The following is an 18,818-nucleotide window of genomic DNA, read 5'->3' on the forward strand; positions in this document are numbered from 1 at the left end:
TGTACACCTGAAACTTAAGAGATAAATAAATAAATATGTATTGTTTAAGCCACTAAATCTGTAGTAATATTGTTACTAGTGATGACTGAGCGACTGATCTGATCTGATCTGATTTGATGTTAACCAACAGTAGGAGGTAGAAATTGACAAGTGCTAGAAAACTATGGCTCATTCCCAAAGTGATCTATGGTCAATCAACATGTGGGGGCTTCCCTGGTGGTCTAGTGGTTAAGAATCCGCCTGCCAACGCAGGGGACACAGGATTAAGCTCTGGTCCAGGAAGATCCCACATGCCACGGAGCAACTAAGCCATTGCACCACATGTGTAAGCCCACATGCCACAGCTACTGAAGCCCAAGCACCTAGAGCCTATGCTTTGCAACAGAAGAAGCCACTGCAATGAGAAGCCCGTGTCCCACAATGAAGAGCAGCCCCTGCTCTCTGCAACTACAGAAAGCCTCCATGCAGCAACCAAGACCCAGGCAAAAATAAATAAATCTTTTTTAAAAAAATCTGCATGTGGAATTCTCACTATTCAATGATAAATGTTAAGTCCTAAAATACAGTATTGAGAGCCTAATTGTGTATGTTAAAATCAGATGATAATTGTTAAAAACATTTCTAAACTTTGTAGCAGGTAAGTATTGTGGTATCTTTAGTCATCCAATAAATATACAAAATAAATAGATACACATGGTAGGATTCAAAAATCTATGGTGGCTTAGTCTCTAAGGCATGTCCGACTCTTACGACCCTATGGACTGTAGCCACCACGTTCCTCTGTCCAGGGGATTCTCCAGGCAAGAATACTGGAGTACCATGCAAATTTCCATACTGTCACACTGTGAGCTTTGGCTTACCACAGTCTAGGGAAGAGTACAGTTTTGACTTGTTTTGATTCATCAACCATATTTTGGACTAAGAATATGCCTGGGTGGAGTTGAATCATGGAGCTATAGCGTCCACGTTGAGGAATGATGAGGGAAGAAGCCCTCTAATTCTAAGCAGCTTAACCTGATTTGGGCAAAGCTAAGTGTGAGAACTATAAAGGCTTTTCTGGCCTCCCACAACCCTCTGCTAACTCTATAATGGAAATGATGGCAATTACTTCAAAGTCCCTGGTGATTCCTGGGTCTTTGGTAATGGTCATTGTCGATTCACCTCAGCCAACCAGCTGTCTTCTGGACTTGCCTTTTGTACCAAACCTTTAATGAAACTGGCATTTGTGTCAATAAACTTTAAGCCCATCTTTGCTGAGATAATTATCCAGGTCACTCAAATTTCAGCTACTTTAGATAATTATAGGCATTTAGCCTGGAATATAAGGTGATGATTAAAGGAGAAGGAATCAGAGGTCCCCATGCCTAAGTCAATTAGATGAAAATGCTGGCAGTTCTCAGCTCAGGCCTCTGATTTGAATGCACAAGCCTCAGGGCCTCACAAAGAATAACTCACTTATAAAATACACATTTGTTTGGCTGGACCATGATCTAATTTGCAGACATAATGATTTTACCACATTAGCTGTTAAGGGGGAAAGCTCTCTCATGAACACCATCATAGAGACTGGAGCATCAACAACCAGAGTTACATTCCATTTTCCCATAGATGAGCAAAGGTGATCGCAAAAATCACCGCATAGATTTCAAAACTATCCACATCCACAGACAAGAACCAGATTTTACAGTTTCACTAGATTTCCTTTCCATGGCTTGGTAAAACTTCAAGGGACCAACTTTTAGCCATTTCATGTATTTGTCCCTATATTCTTAATGTAACAAAATTCACTAATTACCAAAAGGACTCATGTTTTCACTTTGGTCAAAAGCTCGAAATATTCAGGAGAAAACAAAACAAAACCCTTTGGAGACCAGGAAATTATGACACTTAATTCCCTTTCCTTCTGTGGACTAGAAAGACAAAGCCCTTAACTAATCACCCCACCCCCACTTCCATCTCCACCTGTCAACATTTAAAACTGGAGAGTAATGGTAGACAGGCTTCTCCTGAAGGTCATAATTGCCTTTCCAACAGAGAGGCTATCTCTAAAGCAACCAAGATATGAGCTATGTATTCAGGCTGCAACTTTTTATGTAAATTGCTTCCAGTGAAATTGAAATTTCCCAAAAGAAAGCCTGTACCGATTCAGTCTATTAAATGCATTCCTATCTCAAATGCAGGGTTGTACTCTAGCAGCTAGGACATTGTCCATGCTCCATACATTGTACACAGAGATAAGACCCAAGAGCTTTATAATCTGACCCTAAATTTAAGAAGAAATCCTGTCATTATTCATAATTCAATAATTGTTGTTCAATACTTAAAGTAGCCCAACTGTCCACAGCGGCCTGCATTAGTCCCAAAATGAAATAATTGTGTTTTACACACCATTGTCTCACATTAGCTCTTTTTTCCTGTACTAGCTTTGAAATGCTTTTGTGCAAGGAATTTTGGGTTTTGGCACGCGTTAATTATTCAGTATTAAATGTTCCCATAAACTTTTCTGTTTCATTCTGTTTGCTTAATTTTTTTTGTTTGTTTGTTTTTTGCCATAAACTGCTCTACTCCAGAAACGAATCAGATAATGTTCTATTATACTAAGGCAACATTATTATTGTTCAGTCGATAAACGCTTTGCCTAAGCAACCCTGGGGATGAGATATGTGAAACCCTTGGGGCACACAATTTGGTGAGCACTTGACATAGACTTCCAGATCACTGAACTACTCACACCTCATTTGGCCCGTGTCTGCCTCCATCAGCCATCACCAGCCCTTTTCTCTCTTGGGCCCACCTAACTTCCCCCCACCTACCCTACACCTGATACCTCTAGGCTCCTTCAAACTCTGTTCATGCAAATCAAGGAACAGGGAAATAAATGTGACAGGCTCACTTTGTTGGCAGAGTGCCTCCCAATATTCATTCTCTCCTTTTTCCATTACGATACAACTCCTGACTTTTAGCTGGGCACACGGCTAACTGGAATATAGGTAGGGATGACATATGACTAGTTCAAGCCAATGGCATATAATCATAAGTTTCTTTTTGTGAATGTTTGGGAAAGTCCGTATGTTATGTGACTGGCCTAAGCCCGTTGCCCCCTTTCTTCATTGCCCTTTTCTCCATCCTGCTACATAGTAAATCTGGCTAGTGTTCCAGCTACCATATTGGTGCAAGAAGTTGAGGGCCACGTCCTATGGCAGAGAACTCTGTGGAACAGAGCCTCCAGGCCAGCCCTGGACTGTCTACCTCCAAACCTTAATGTGAAAAACAAAACACACTTTCATCTTGTTTAAGCCACAATTACCTGGCGTGCCTGTTACTTGCGATGGAATTTGATCTCAACTATAGGCACTCTGATTTTCATTAGCACCAGAACTAATTTTTGTGTGTGTCAACATTCAGATCATGAATCTTTTCAGCACCTGGTAAGATCATGTGCTTGACAAATACTTGATAAATTCGTTAAAAGACTAACCCCATTAGTAAAGAAAAAGCTCGTTTAATGTACTCATTTAATGCCAAAACATCAGAATTTTAATAGATGAGAACAAAAAAGTATGTCTTATTTTTTGTGAACATAAAAGTGTGTCTTATTTTTTGTAAGCAAAAAATGATGAAATTCAGGAATCTAGGCTCAGAAGTCTGCTTCACTGACTGTGTGATTTCACTTTCTGGGACTCACTTTGCTCATCTCTGAGATGGGTCCCTTGTTCTCAGAGGGCTGGGAACTGGGGAGGGAGTGAGGCAAAAAGAAAGTCTACTAGGTGAACCTCTAGCTCTGCAGCCCCTGCTTCATCCTAAGCAGGTCTACCTTTAAAATTCCATATAAGATTTTGTTTGATAAGGAAATGAGAATCTTCAAAATCACGGGACCAGCTCATCTGTAAGAATCCTTCCAGTTCTGACAGTGTATGATTAGAAAGACTCCCACATGGCCAGAAAGAGGCAGGTGGTAGCCTGCTGTGAAGCTGAGTCAAATTGGGAGTGGCGTTGTCCCGGTTGTGTTGCCAAAGGCAAAGTGGGAGCCGGGGGAAGAGATGGGAAGATGTCAGATCCAGCGGGGAGGCTACAGGACGGGGCTGTTTTTTTTCTGTTTGGCTCCAGTTCTGCATTAAACACAAGGATGAGTACATGTTCAAGGATAGACATTTGCTTAGTAGATGCGTATTCAAAGTTAAATACTGATGAATAGTTATACATGTCACAATTGAACTGAGCAGATGCCGGCTGGATGCAGCTCATCTCATTTATTTATGAGACGCTTCAGCAGAGGAAGGAGGGAAAGGCTGAGCAGTGTCACTGGCCGGCACTCAGTGCTCACTAGCAGGGGTGGGGGGTGAGTGGGGTGGTTGGAGAGGTCCTCACGCCTAGAGCCCCAACCTGGGAACAGCCCTGCCAACTGCACAGCAGACGAGGTACAGACACAAATCTGGGAGCCAGGAGACCGTGGGCCACTCTCAGTTCTGCTCCTTCAGCCAAGTCACTCTCCCTCACTGAGTTTGCATCCTTTTGTGTAAATGAGCAGAGTGAGCTAGATGACCTTGAAATTTCCAGGGTTCAAGGTGTGAGATGCAGGGGGTGGGCATGGAACGCTTCTTCACTTGGGCTGTGTCTCTGGATGGAGGGAACTGCCCCAGCGTGATCCTTTTGGACACTTCTCACTCTCCGACTCACACGGGATCTGCAGAGGCAGGGACTTATCTGGTTGGTAGCTTTGGGGAGAACAAGTGGTCAAACTTGACTTCATCCTTCCTGCCTGGCAGAGGGGGCAGAGGGTCAGCCTCCACCGCCCCAGGAGCAGCTCTCTGCTGTCAAGGCTCTGCTTCTATCCCGCGCTGCCTGAGACAGGGTGGATGCTCCTCCCCTCCCAGGCCCTCTGGGCTAAGCTCTTAACAGCACATCCTTCCACCTGCCTCAGTGCAACTTCACCTCACAGTCTGAATGTTGAGGTGGCCCACATGCCAGTATTGAAGGGGATTCCTCTGTCCTGGGGGTTCTTTTATTAAACAACCTTAGGAGGGAGGTACTGTTATCCCCATTCTACAGATGAAGAAACTGAGACTCAGAGCTTAATTAACTTACCCAGATTCTCAATGTCAGCTGGGTGATGTCATCTACCTCATAGGGTTGGTATAAGAATGGTATGAGCCATGTGTCAACATGGTTTTTAATGTTGTATCTTTGAAGCCTGGCTGTGTGACATGAAGGAGGATCACGTGATGCAGCCTCTCTGGAGAGCAGCCCCCCCTCAGCAGTCTGATGGATAAAGGGGGGAACCTGTCTTCAAAACCACAGCTCCAAGACCCTCCATCTACACTTTAGCCATCTCCTGCTCAGGAGCAGTCAGCTGAACAGAAGCGAGCGGTGGGGCCACCAGTTCCCAGGGAAACCACTTATCTCAGTGGATGCCCGGTGCCCGGAGGAGATGCTAGGGCGGGCAGGCTTGCAGTCTGGCCAAGTTTCTCACAGGAGGTGCAGCTCACCTGGGAACCCCTCCTGAGGGCGACCTCCCACCCTCCCTGTCAGAAAAGAGAAACTTCCACCTGGCGAAGCCGTCAGCTGCAGTTAGAATGAATGGCCTTCAAATGCCAGCAGTCCCTTGCTTAAACCTTACCTCCTCCAGAGGCGTCTTCCACCATCCAGAGCAGCAATTCTCAACCCTGCCAGTCCTGAGAATCCCCTAAGAGGACTTGAAAAAGCAGGGAAGCCTGGGCCCTGTCCCTCCCCAAGGAAATCAGAATTTCTGGGGCTGGCCACAGAGGCCAAGGTTGGGGACCGCTTTTGAGGACAAAGCCCCACCCTTACCACTCCCAGAGCCCACATCCCACTTTGATGTGTTTCAACAAATGCCAAGGCCATCGTGTTTACTGGATTTCTGCTAACTTGTGAGCCCCACCTCAACAAGGAGTGCCTGCTGCTCCCCCTCCAGCACATGACACAGTTCTTGATGTTTAGCAGCAACTCAAATAACGTTTGGTGAATAAAATAAAATAGTAGTAACTTGGAAATCAGGACTTCCCCTCCCCCCAAAATCAATAGATTTTTGTACTGAAAATTAAAGACAAGTATATATGCTTGCATATGTATGTCTCACAGTTTCATAGTTGAAAAACATAAACAGCTCACACAATTCTTACATAAACCCTATGAGGTAAGTACTGTTGCCCAGCTGTGAGAAATTGGGCAAGTTAATCAAAGTGGAGCCTCAATTTCTTCTTCTTTAAAATTGGAATAATAGTGTCTCCCTCAGAAGGCAACAGCACCCCACTCCAGTACTCTTGCCTGGAAAATCCATGGATGGAGGAGCCTGGTAGGCTGCAGTCCATGGGGTCGCTAAGAGTCGGGCACGACTGAACGACTTCACTTTCACTTTTCACTTTCATGCATTGGAGAAGGAAATGGCAACCCACTCCAGTGTTCTTGCCTGGAGAATCCCAGGGACGGAGGAGCCTGGTGGGCTGCCATCTATGGGGTCTCACAGAGTCGGACACGACTGAAGCGATTTAGCAGCAGCAGCAGCAGCAGCAGCAGAAGGCTGTTAAGTAGATTAAATGAGATAACCCTGGTACTTAGCACACTCCCCGGCATCTGGAGAGGGTTCCAGAAAGCTAGTTATTATTACTGCTATTGTTCTTATCATTCCTCTCATGTTACAACAGGTAAACTGAGGCACAAAGAGGTTAAAAACTTGACTAAGATTCCCACAGATTTAGGACTCAAACCAAGGTCCTATGACTCTCTATCTTGTATTCTTGTATATGCCCTGTTGAGAATATTCCTTGGAGATGGTGGGAGGCAGGCAACATCAGCCTACTTTTCCAGATGGGAACATAAATGACTGAGTGGTGATTTGCTTGGAAACCATAGGACTAATGGATCAGCGGCATGGGGTGCGGGGGGTGCGGGGGTGGGTGGGGAGGACACTGGTACAGAAATCAGGGGCTGTCCCTCTGTTCCCCCAGTGGACTTTCACCAGGCCGCATCTCCTCCCCCGTGCTCCGTGCCTGCCCCTAGCCTGGGCACTGACAAGGCGACCACCGGGCATCTGCAGCCCGGGGGCCCAGAGAGCCTCCACACAGCAGGAGGCAGTGTCCCTGTGGACTCCGCCCCGCCCTGGGCCGAGCCGCTCATCCGCGCTGAGCCCCAGCACCCGAGACGCTAAATCAGGTCCGCACCCCTCCCCCCGGGCCCTCCCCCGCTCCACACCCCCTCCTCCGAATGCTCTCCAAGGAGCCTTGAAGAAAGATGAGGTCGCCCCGGGAATCCCCTCCCCCGGCCAGGCTGCTGCGTTCATTATGCACATCCTGAGCCGGGAGGCCCTGGGGACTCCCGATCAGGAGATGATGGTCTCAGGTTCTTCCTCTGGAGCATTCTGCAAAGTGGTAAATAGACGCTAACGAGCCTCCGGCTCCTCCGTGATGTGCCGCGGTGTCTCCACAGGTTTTGTCGGTCGCCTGATTCCATTCTTCCAGGAAGAGTGGCTCTGGCCTTCCCCTTAGCTCGGGAACAAAAGGAAACCAGGCAGAGAGCTTATGGAAAACCAGTCAGAAAAAGAGAGGAAAAAAAAAAAAAGACCCCAAAATCACACCAAAATATTTCCATTAGTTATTTCTGAGTGATTTTTTTTTTCTTTTTAGTGAGTAGGTATTAGTTCTCCAAAGAGAGGAAGTCCACGACAATTTCTTTATGTTTATCCAGGCGTTCATGAAGGCGTCAAATTGCCTGAGCTTCCTGCTATTATCTTTGCCTGTGCCTGGAGAATCCCAGCTGGGGGCCGCCAGAGAAGCCCAGTACCGGTGGACAGGAGGGCCGTCTTAGCTGGCCCAGGCACCCAAGGGCCATGGGCACAAATAAACAGGTAGATGACTGAAACTCAGATGGAATTGTAGTTATAGAACTTGTCTCTCAACTCATCTCTCAGTTCAGTTCAGTTCAGTCGCTCAGTCGTGGCCGACTCTTTGCGACCCCATGAATCTACCACGCCAGACCTCCCTGTCCATCACAAACTCCCAGAGTTCACTCAAACTCACGTCCATTGAGTCGGTGATGCCATCCAGCCATCTCATCCTCTGTCGTCCCCTCTTCCTCCTGCCCCAATCCCTCCCAGCATCAGAGTCTTTTCCAATGAGTCAAGTCTTCGCAGGAGGTGGCCAAAGTACTGGAGTTTCAGCTTTAGCCTCATATCTCAGGAACTTGCAAAAATAATTCCAAAGCCCTGCACTAAGCAAAGTTCTAAAAGCTCTCTGGGAAAAAACATAATGGCACAGACAAACAAAAGCATAGAATTTAATAATGAGTTCCAATTTGTCAAATAGGGTATGTGCAGGTTGACATGAAAAGATATTCCTAAAATGCTGATTTTTATTTAAAGTTATATCCACATATACATTCTAAAGGGATGTAGAGAGCAGAGTTCTCACCCAACCAACGGGTCTAAACATTCCACGGGTACAACTCATACCTCTCCACATTATGCCACAGCAGTCTTTGACAAAGGGGAATCTCCTAGAAACATCTAAACACTTGCTTTGACAAGAAAAAAGGCAAACCCATAATTAATATGTTGGGAAAAGAAAGATATTTCAAAATGAAAACTGAGATCTAGGGAATTCGCTGGCAGTCCAGTGGTTAGGACTCTGCATTTTTACTGCCAAGGGTTTGGGTTCGATTCCTGGTCAGGGAACTGAGACGCCATAAGCCACACAGCATGGCCAACATAGAAACAACAACACACACACACAAACTGAGATTTATAGCCAAGACCTAGAAATTGACAGAACAACCGACTGCCACTATACCAATATAGATAATGATATCAAGACCTTACTGGGTGTGGAAGACAGTACCTCCCGCACCCAGACCTCAGCATTTCACATCAGCCACCCTCCCATCTCTCTCATCTATCCTCGTGACAACCATAGGAGGAGGGCTTGGCAGGGCAGGTACTTTTATCCCAAGTAAATAGATTAAAAAAGTGAATGGATGGAAAGGAAAGGACTATGAGCTTGGGGAAAGATGATACAATTTCCTTTTTTCATCTTTATATTGGGGCAAATAAGTGGAAAGTTGCCAAGATGCAACCACCAAAGAATATCTGATGGATCCCTTTTCCCCGTCTTCTCCTTTCTTCTCCTTCTCTCCTTACTCATGACATCCCAGCTACTCTGGAATAATTTGTTTCTGATATGCATCATGGTTACTCTTATTTCAAGGCCTTTGCATCCACTGTTCCCTATGCCTGAAATAGATTTGATGAGGAATTCTTTTCAGCCCTTTGGGTCTCTGTTCAAATATTAGTTTGCTAGAGACACCCTCCTGGACACACTTGCTAATAAGGAGCCAGACACCTCCCGCCCTAATTTTCTTCCATCCCATCACTACATTTTGTTTCTGCAGGAAAGGTCTTTGGGTCTAGAAAGGATCCATTAGGCTTCCTTAAAATGTAACGTGACCTCTATTCCTCCAGATATTATATCTGCACCTAGGTATTCTCTTAGAGGATTTCTGTTCTGGAAACACTCACCATTGTATGTCCTGGAAAATGATACTGATCTATCTGCCATGAGTCCTGACAGTGCCAACTTCGTTTTGTATCACTGGGTAAGTATATTTTGTTTGATTAAGAATTATCAAAGCCTGGTCTTTCCAGTAATGCAATCCCACTATTAACATGTGATCATAGTCATTGTGCAACTTATCATTGTGCTAAGACTGTTAGTTTTCCTCAACATCTGTCCACTTGTTCCTTCATTTAAAAAAATCTTTTAGCTGAGTACATGTTGTTCAGTATATTAAAATTACACTTCCCAGACTCCCTTGCTTCTGGGTATGGTCATATGACTAAGTACTGACCAGTGGGATGTGAATTAGTGATGTGTACACCCTCCAGGTCACATCCTTAAAAGGAAGGAAAGTGTCCTCACTTTCTCTTCCCCTTCTCGCTTACCCGAATGTTACCTACAGGAAGTGGTGAACCATCTCCAACCTTGTGGATGGCCACATCGAGTGATGGCAAATCAGCAAGACAGAAGGTACCAATTAGCAGCCGCAGAGCTGCTAATTGTTCTAGACAGCTCACTGCCAGAGTGTTTCATGAGAAAGAATTAAATTCTCTCTTGCTTAAACCATTCTTATTTGGGTCTTTCTGTTATAGTGGCCAACCTATACTCTGGCTAACAGAATCTGAAACCATCATACTTATTGTATATTGTTCTGTACTGCTCCTAGAAAGTAAATTCTAAGAGGACAGAAATTTTTATCCTTGATCATCACTTAGAACTTGGAACAGTGACTGGTGAATAAATGACATTTAAGACAATAAGCAGTATTTGCTCCATGAATGAATAAGTGAAAGTAGAAATGATTCATTTACTTTCATTGGCTGACTGAGATTCTTTCTGCCCAGGTGTTTGCTTTTCTCCTTCCTTTCTAGCCCTTTTAGCTTGCCTGTCTCTGTTATAAAAGACGTCCCAGTCCTGGGGGTGCCCCCATCTCTTCCACCTACTCATCTGACCTTAATGTGGAGGAGGAAGCTTTCTGACTCAGGAATCTGAATGTTTCCTCAGTCCTTTGCAGCCCCAAGTAAGTCTGGAAAGATATTTTGACACAAGATCATACTTCAAAGAAAGTCACATGGGCTATCAGAGACCATCTGGTCCCTCCCCAGGTTACCACATCATGCTCTTCCTTTTCATGATGAAATATCAAAACATGGGTTCTTGGGGTGATTTGAAACTGTGAGTCTGAAAACACATCAGCCTAGAGCAATGCTATCCAATGAAAACACAATGCAGACACAAGCCATATGTATAACTTCAAGTGTTGTAGTAGCCACATTAGATTTTAAAACAGTAAAAATAAACCAGTGAAAATAATTCAATACATTTAACATGCTCAAAGTATTGTTTCAATGTGTACAAAGTTACTCAAAATCAATATAAAAATTAACTAATATTTTATGTTTTTATGCTAAATCTTTGTCTTTTACAGCACATCTCAGTTCAGACTAACCACATCTCAAGTCCTTAATAGCCACATGTGACCATCACACTGGAGGGCAGAGGTCTAGAGAAAAACATACTGAGTTAGACTGGGTTCAGTTTCTGTCGCAGGCTGATCCCCAAGGTGATCTGACCTTCAGTGTCCTCATCTGTAAAGTGGGGCGCTTTATACCTTCACATTTATACATTTCACGATGTTTGGGGGAGGAATTATAGAGCTAATATAAGTAAAAGTGAAGTGAAAGTGAAGTCGCTCAATCGTGTCCGACTCTTTGCGACCCTATGGACTGTAGCCTACCAGGCTTCTCCGTCCATGGGATTTTCCAGACAAGAGTACCAGAGTGGGTTGCCTTTCCCTTCTCCAGGGGATCTTCCCGACCCAGGGATCGAACCTAGGTCTCCCGCATTGCAGGCAGACGCTTTACCCTCTGAGCCACCAGGGAAGCCCAGTATATAAGAAAGTGTTGATAATATAAGTGAAAGTGTTGGATAAATGTGGCGCAGTGTGCTTTTTGTGAAAAGTGAAAACAAGTTCCAGCACGCTCTCGCTCTGCTACTCCTCTCTCCCAATGTCAGTTATCCAGCAATATGATGCAGGAGGAAGAAGAAGGACTCATCTCCCTAGGCAATGGATGAGGCCTGGGTGACCCCGTCCACTGTCACTGTCCATCTGAGATCCCAGAGGAGTTTGGGGCAGGGAGTGGGCACTGTGTTAGTCAGGATGCTCCAGAGAGACAGAACCAATCGGCAAATGATATAGATGTTATCTCAAGGGAGAGATTGATTACCCATTGAGGACCTGAACGGAACAAAAAGGCAGAAACCGGGGGGTGGGGCAAATCTGCTGTCTGCTAATGCCAATATCTATCTATCTTCTCCTGTCTTCAGACACAGGCCTGCGGACTCGGACAGGGGATTTATACCATCCGCCCAGACATCTGCTCCAGCCATCCTGGTTCAGACCCACCACACCACAGCTGTTCTCAGTTCTGCCCTTACACACACAATAGAGATGCTGGTCCCTGAGTGGAGTGATTTAGGATGCTCTAGAAAATACTCTGTTTCCAAATATCTTCCCACTGTGCCTGAAACCCACCATAATGGGTCCTGCTGAATGGGCTTCAACTATTGTCCTCTGACCACCCCACCTCCATCCTTAAACTGTACCTACTGCTGAGATTAAGGACACTTGAGAACACTTTCAGTTCAGTTCAGTTCAGTCACTCAGTCGTGTCCGACTCTCTGCGACTACATGAATCGCAGTATGCCAGGCCTCCCTGTCCATCACCAACTCCCGGAGTTTACCCAAACTCATGTCCATCGAGTCAGTGATGCCATCCAGCCATCTAATCCTCTGTTGTCCCCTTCTCCTCCTGCTCTCAATCCCTCCCAACATCAGGGTCCTTTCCAATGAGTCAACTCTTTGCATGAGGTGGCCAAAATACTGGAGTTTCAGCTTCATCATCAGTCCTTCCAATGAACACCCAGGACTGATCTCCTTTAGGATGGACTGGTTGGATCTCCTTGCAGTCCAAGGGACTCTCAAGAGTCTTCTCCAATACCACAGTTCAAAATCATCAATTCTTCGGTGTTCAGCTTTCTTCATAGTCCAACTCTCACATCCATACATGACCACTGGAAAAACCACAGCCTTGACTAGACGGACCCTTGTTAGCAAAGTAATGTCTTTGCTTTTTACTATGCTGTCTAGGTTGGTCATAAGTTTCCTTCCAAGGAGTAAGCGTCTTTTAATTTCATGGCTGCAGTCACCATCTGCAGTGATTTTGGAACCCAAAAAAATAAAGTCTGACATTGTTTCCAGTTTCCCCATCTATTTCCCATGAAGTGATGGGACCAGATGCCATGATCTTCATTTTCTGAATGTTGAGCTTTAAGCCAACTTTTTCACTCTCCACTTTCACTTTCATCAAGAGGCTTTTTAGTTCCCCTTCACTTTCTGCCATAAGGGTGGTGTCATCTGCGTATCTGAGGTTATTGATATTTCTCCCAGCAATCTTGATTCCAGATTGTGCTTCTTCCAGCCCAGTGTTTCCCATGATGTACTCTTGGTTCCCAAACTTGTGGGGTCAGCAAGTCTTGGTGTGGAGCCTGGGAGTCAGCACACCTCACCTGCACCCAGAAGAGATTTGTGGAGCAACAAGGCCCTTAAGTCAGAGCACGGTCTTGTTTGTCTAGCGCTCTCCTCCTGTGGTGGCTGGAAACACAGACTCCTCACAGGCCTGCCATCAGCACCACTCCATCCACAGACCAGCTCTGAGCTCCTGGAGCTCTGAGCAGCATGGGTTCCAAGTGTTTATGGATGTGGGTGCACACATACATCCTCTGTCTCCCTCCTTCCCTCTGTCTCTCTCTCACATATATACACACACACACAAACACTCACAGCTGCTAAATACACCCCACTGTGTCTGATCTGAACCCGGACCGCTAGCCAGCTCACCTCTTTGGCTCCAAACCTTTCAGAAATGCTGGGAAGGTCACAGGCTTCCTCTTCTACCTCGTCCTCCTACAGACAAAAACACAGCTAAGAGGTAGGCAGCAAATTCCTGCCTGAGGATGCAGATCTCTGGGCTGATTAAATAAACACAGCTTAATTAAATTAAAGTAAGATCAGAACCTGCCTGAACTCTGCTGGCAGCCCAGCGGAGTCCTTCATGAATTTTTCATTTTCATAAATGAATGATTGTTTTGGGGCTTTCCCTGATGGACGAGGGGCCTCTGGGTAGAAGTGGCTCCCTCTGGTCAGAGGATAGCAGAAATGGGTCGTTTTTATTTAGGGAGCCAAGAGGCTTTGGAACCTCTGTGGTTTTTGCCAGGGAGTAAGCATCACGCCTTGTCACTGGGCACAGGATGAATGTGTCTGAGGCTGCTCTCCTACAAACTGGAGGGTTGTTGAATTTAGGACCAAACGTTTGGTGGAAAAAGAGAGACAGAGAGAAATAGAGAGGGTGAAGGAGAGTCAGAGGTTGAGCAGAGGTAAAGCTGCAAACTTGCCCACAGGTGGGGCTGTTACGAATATGACAGACTTTGGCATTGGTTGGTGCCAGAAATCAGCAAGAGGAAAGAAAAAGCATTTGTTCCAGAAAATGTTCTCAAAACAGGAGCTAGAAGAGATAAAGAAAAGCAACTGCGTTCTACCTTAAACTTACACAGTGTGTGTGTGTGTTGCTCAGTAGTGTGTGAGTTTTTACAACCCCCTGAACTGTATACCCTGCCAGGTTCCTCTGTCCATGGGATTCTCCAGGCGAGAATACTGGAGTGAGTTACCATGCCCTCTTCCAGAGGATCTTCCCAATCCATCTGAGCCACCAGGGAAGCCCTAAACTTACACAGTGCTATATGTTAATTATGTCTCAATAAAACTGGAAAGAATAATCAAAAGCAACTGTGCAAACCTTATGGAACAGATAGAATTCCTCTGTTCAGCAGGGCAAAACCCATATTTGCCCACAAGGCTTGCCGTGGGGGACCATGAGGAAGAGTGTCTCAGCACGGCTCTGGGAAAGCAGGTCCAGGGTGGGCTCCAGGAGCCTAGTTGACTGAGTCATGTGTGTTGGAGAGGAGTGGGAGGACGGCACAGACACCACCGCCCTAGGGAAGTCCAAATGGAGGGTCCAACGCCTGCATCCCTCCTCGACCCCATCTGAAACTTAGAGCAGGAGAGGCAGTGTGCACGACAGGTCTCCAACCAGCCAACTTGGGGGTCCCCGGGGATTTAACTCCTCTGTCCTATGGATCTCCTCCAGCAGGCTGGGAAGGAAAGGACAAAGAGGAGAAATGCACATTTTGCAAGTTCCAGTGGAAAGCCTCTGGGGAAGGAAGTTGAAACCAATGGGCAAGCTGTGGCTTTCATTCATCCACGCGGCTGTCACTTCCATTAGCCCGGAAATGTGAGACGGGGGCTGTGCAATCTATCGTTGCCCTTCGTGTGTTAGTGACACTGCTGACAGTGTTATTTTCTGGCTTCAAACTTACCCTCGTTACAGGACTTCAGCTCAAATCTCTTATAGAATTTATCAATTCTTTACAATTTCTTTACAATTTATCAATTCTTACATCACCTTGTAGACTCTTTAAATTCCACAACTGGCTTCCCACTTAGTTCATCTCTCCCTACTACCAACTCAGACTCAGCGACGACTGAGTAGACTTGGCTATTCCTATAACCCTACTTACCTGTCTCCACTTTCAAGCCCTGATCTGAGATTTATCCTAGCCAGGAATATCTCTCCATTAGTTTTCTGACCAGTAGTAGAGGTGTCTTCTTGTCATTTTGATCAAGTGCTCCCTACCAGTGAAGCCTTCCAGACTACTTTTCCAGTTCCATTAACTCTAGCCTCTTCAGTGACCCCAGAGCAACTGAGGATCAAATGAGAAAGTGTGCTTTACCCTATAGGGCCTTTCACTAGACCAGGGTACACTGCCATGTGTCATGGCTGGCTGTAAACTTTGAGCACATTAAAGAGCTGCTTAAAAACCAAAGGACCAAGGGCTGCTAGCTCAAAGTGACAGATTTAGTCCTCAGATTTGTTTACCTGCTCTCTCTACAAAGAATCCAAGAGACATCTATCAAGACTTAAGATTTTAAAATCTTTCTGTAACATGCAAAGCAGGTAGAGGAGTGTTAGGAGCCAAGGAGAAGAGGCTACAGAGAAGATAAAGACAATGGAGGGCAGAAGGGAGAAACAGGAGTAGAAACAGGGTCATAGTTGAAAGCCTGTATATAGAATAACATCCCTGACATTTCCCACTAACATTCCTGCTTGCAAAACATCTGGCATCCAGGTATGTACATCCAAGCCTGAGAGGAAAAAAAAGAGCCTGAAATTAAAGCTGAAATTGTGTCTCTACAAGAAATGTGAACCTTCTGGAAATAAAGTGGACATCCAGTGTGGGGTGTGGTGTGCCACAGTAAACCTCATTCTGACATGCAGAAACTCTGCAGGGGAACAGGTGGCTGCCTTCTCACTCACTAAAGCCAAGCCCATCACAGTCAACAAGCTCGCCCATCAACACAGGGCTCCTGGGCCTCCCTGCTACGGTCTCATTCTTACACAGCCAAGATCACCAGACCGTTGAGAAAAACCTAACATATGAAAGAGAAAGACTACGATTTTTAAAAAAGCATATGACCTTGGAGGAAAAATAAAGAAGAAAATTAAAGTAGGAAAAACCTCTAATTAATATTTCTAGAGACAGATGAAAAAAATGTTGCATCCATAAAATATAAATGTAGAAAAGAGACCATCAGAGAAAAAAAAGTCTTCAAAAAGAAAAATATGAGTGCTAAAATTTTGTTAACGTTAATGAATTGAAAGATTAAATTCTTGAAAATATCTCAGAATATAGAATATTAAGACAAAAGAGGCAGAAAGGGGGAAGAGAAAAGAGAAGATATACAGAGGAGCAATTCAACTAATAGGCTTCCCAGAAAGAGAAAAAAGAGGCAATGGAAGGATAGAGATTATCAGTGAGATAAGAGAATTTTCCAAAGCTGAAGGACACAAGTATTAGGTTGAAAAGCCTCATAAAGTTCGGAACAGTCCATTTTTAAGAGTCTTCTGTTAAATCACATCATTGTGACACTTTGGAACAAAAAGGACAACAGTAAAATTGTAAATGCCTCCTGAGAACAGAAAAGAGGTCCTTGGCTCAACAACAACAACAAAAATGGTAACATGGTAACCTACACGGAATAGAAATGCTTTGGAAGGATGTTGAGTTAACTACCTATTAAAGGAACGACTGAAGAAAGAGGCTCAGAAAAACAGGCAGAAACAATGGGAGGCCAAAAAACAAGACAGTCAACGTCATGCCACAGAAGCAGTCTGATTCCAGTGGAGCTGCCACTGTTACTGGGGCCCACACGCCACTTCCAAGACCACATCCACTTCCATCTACCACTGAGCCCTGAGCACTTCCCCAGCCAGCAACATAAACCGCACCATCCACTCCAGACTCAAAGTCCCAGATCGGGGCATCTGATTGGCCAAGTTTCCCAGTTCTTAGACGTGAGAGTGAAAAACTATGGAAACTGGAACCCTGCCTCCCACCAAGACTCATGCGAAGGCAGATTCCTCAAGCTTCAGGGGATGTTCAGACACCAAAATTATAAATGTCAGCTACAGTTACCCCTGACTCTTCACCATCTTTACATACACCTCTTTCCATAGTTACAGTTCTAAAACAAACATTAAAATGTGCATAACTACCATATGCAACTGTCTTCACACTCATCCTCTTAATAAAATGAAAGCCTCATGAGTTGGTACATCCAGTAACAGTGTAAGACTTTCTAGGTGATGCCCATTTTTCCCCTAGCTCTAACAAAATCTCCTATTAATTTGTACAGCTTTTGGGCGAAATATCCTATGCACAACAGTGAAATAAAGAGAGAAGTGAAAAAAATATTTTAGCTCAGTTGGTAAAGAATCCGTCTACAATGCAGGAGACCCGGATTTGATTCCTGGGTTGGGAAGATCCTCTGGAGAAGGAAATGGCAACCCACTCCAGTATTCTTGCCTGGAGAATCTCATGGACGATAGCCTGCCAGGCTCCTCTGTCCATGGAATCGTAAGAGTTGGACATGACTTAGCGACTAAACGACCACCACCATAATAAAAATGGGGTGAAAATTACAGTCTTTATTTCTGCACAAGGCCATGTGCTTAATTCTTCTCAGCTAGTAATGGTAGTAGACATATTATAGGTGATAAAAATAAATCTAGATTTAAGAATCTATTCCAGTGAGGACAAAGCACCACCCTCCATATGATAGAAAGAATCTAATGCAATCAACCTCCCCCATGGCACCTGGCTGACCCTCTCTGAGCACCATACTGGAGTCCCATATTGGAAAGCCAGAGTACTCACTGAGAAGTGGCCCTCAGCAGATCAGCTTTTGTCAATGAAAGTGTTCCCCTGATTATTAAGATCCCCTATTCCAGCAAGGAGTCTCTAGTGAGCAGCCTCATGGAACACGACTATTCTCCCACTTTCTTAATTTGGAAAAGTCAGTGTTCATAACTCTTCTCCAACCCTGCCCCTCTCCTGTCCTCTAGTGTTGCTCCTTTCAGATCCAAACCACCATGTGCAATGCATGAGGCAGTATAGCCCTTCCCTCAGGTCACTCTCTTTCCATGCACAGGTCCAAACCTCTGCCCACTAGGAGGTTTTCTCTTCCCCAGTGTCCATCAGGGTGAGCCCAGGTGAGGCTGCTGCTCCAGCTGTTTCCATCTGATGCCAGGGCATTGAGCTCTCTTTGACTGATGTTCAGTTTTCAATACTTGCCCAGCATCTTTCACTCCCTCCCACAGCCACAGTCACCCCCAAGTATGACTTCTACCATTTTCAGTTGCAGGTCCCATTCCTGAGCATTAGAGGCAAGAGTCCCCTTTGTGCATACAAATATATGTGTAGAGACTCAGGAAAAACCCTAGAGTTCCTCTGGTCCAGCCTTGCCCTGACCATCCTTTCCTTCAGATCTACTCACAGCCCTCAGTTAAGGGTCATTCACATAGTGAACATTCACGAGGTTGCTGACGGACTAAACTGAAAAGGGAGAGATTTAAGACCCCAGATGTTTGAGGTCTCAGGGGCCCCAGGTGTTTATTATATGACTTTAAAATAAATTCATCACAGCAGATTGGGTTTCCAGGAAGCAGATTCTGAGACTGGTATTGGTGGGCAGAAGATTTCCTTTGGAAAATTCTTGGAAACAACACTTTTGGAAGGGAAAAGAGGATGCAGGATTGGGCCCAAGGAGCCCACAGGCTGGAAACCACATCAGAGAAG

The 18,818-nt window shown here is 45.1% G+C and overlaps 1 long non-coding RNA gene across 1 annotated transcript in view; it reads right to left on the reverse strand.

Moving 5' to 3' along the window:
* LOC132343209 (uncharacterized) overlaps positions 1 to 18,818 on the reverse strand; it is a 53,110-nt gene that overhangs the window by 6,153 nt on the left and 28,139 nt on the right. Inside the window, exon 2 of the long non-coding RNA XR_009491920.1 lies at positions 13,465 to 13,530. This is a non-coding gene — a long non-coding RNA (uncharacterized lncRNA). The remainder of the gene's footprint in view (positions 1 to 13,464; positions 13,531 to 18,818) is intronic.

Source organism: Bos taurus, chromosome 20 (assembly GCF_002263795.3).
Source record: "Bos taurus isolate L1 Dominette 01449 registration number 42190680 breed Hereford chromosome 20, ARS-UCD2.0, whole genome shotgun sequence".
In the NCBI taxonomy this organism is placed as follows: domain Eukaryota; kingdom Metazoa; phylum Chordata; class Mammalia; order Artiodactyla; family Bovidae; genus Bos; species Bos taurus.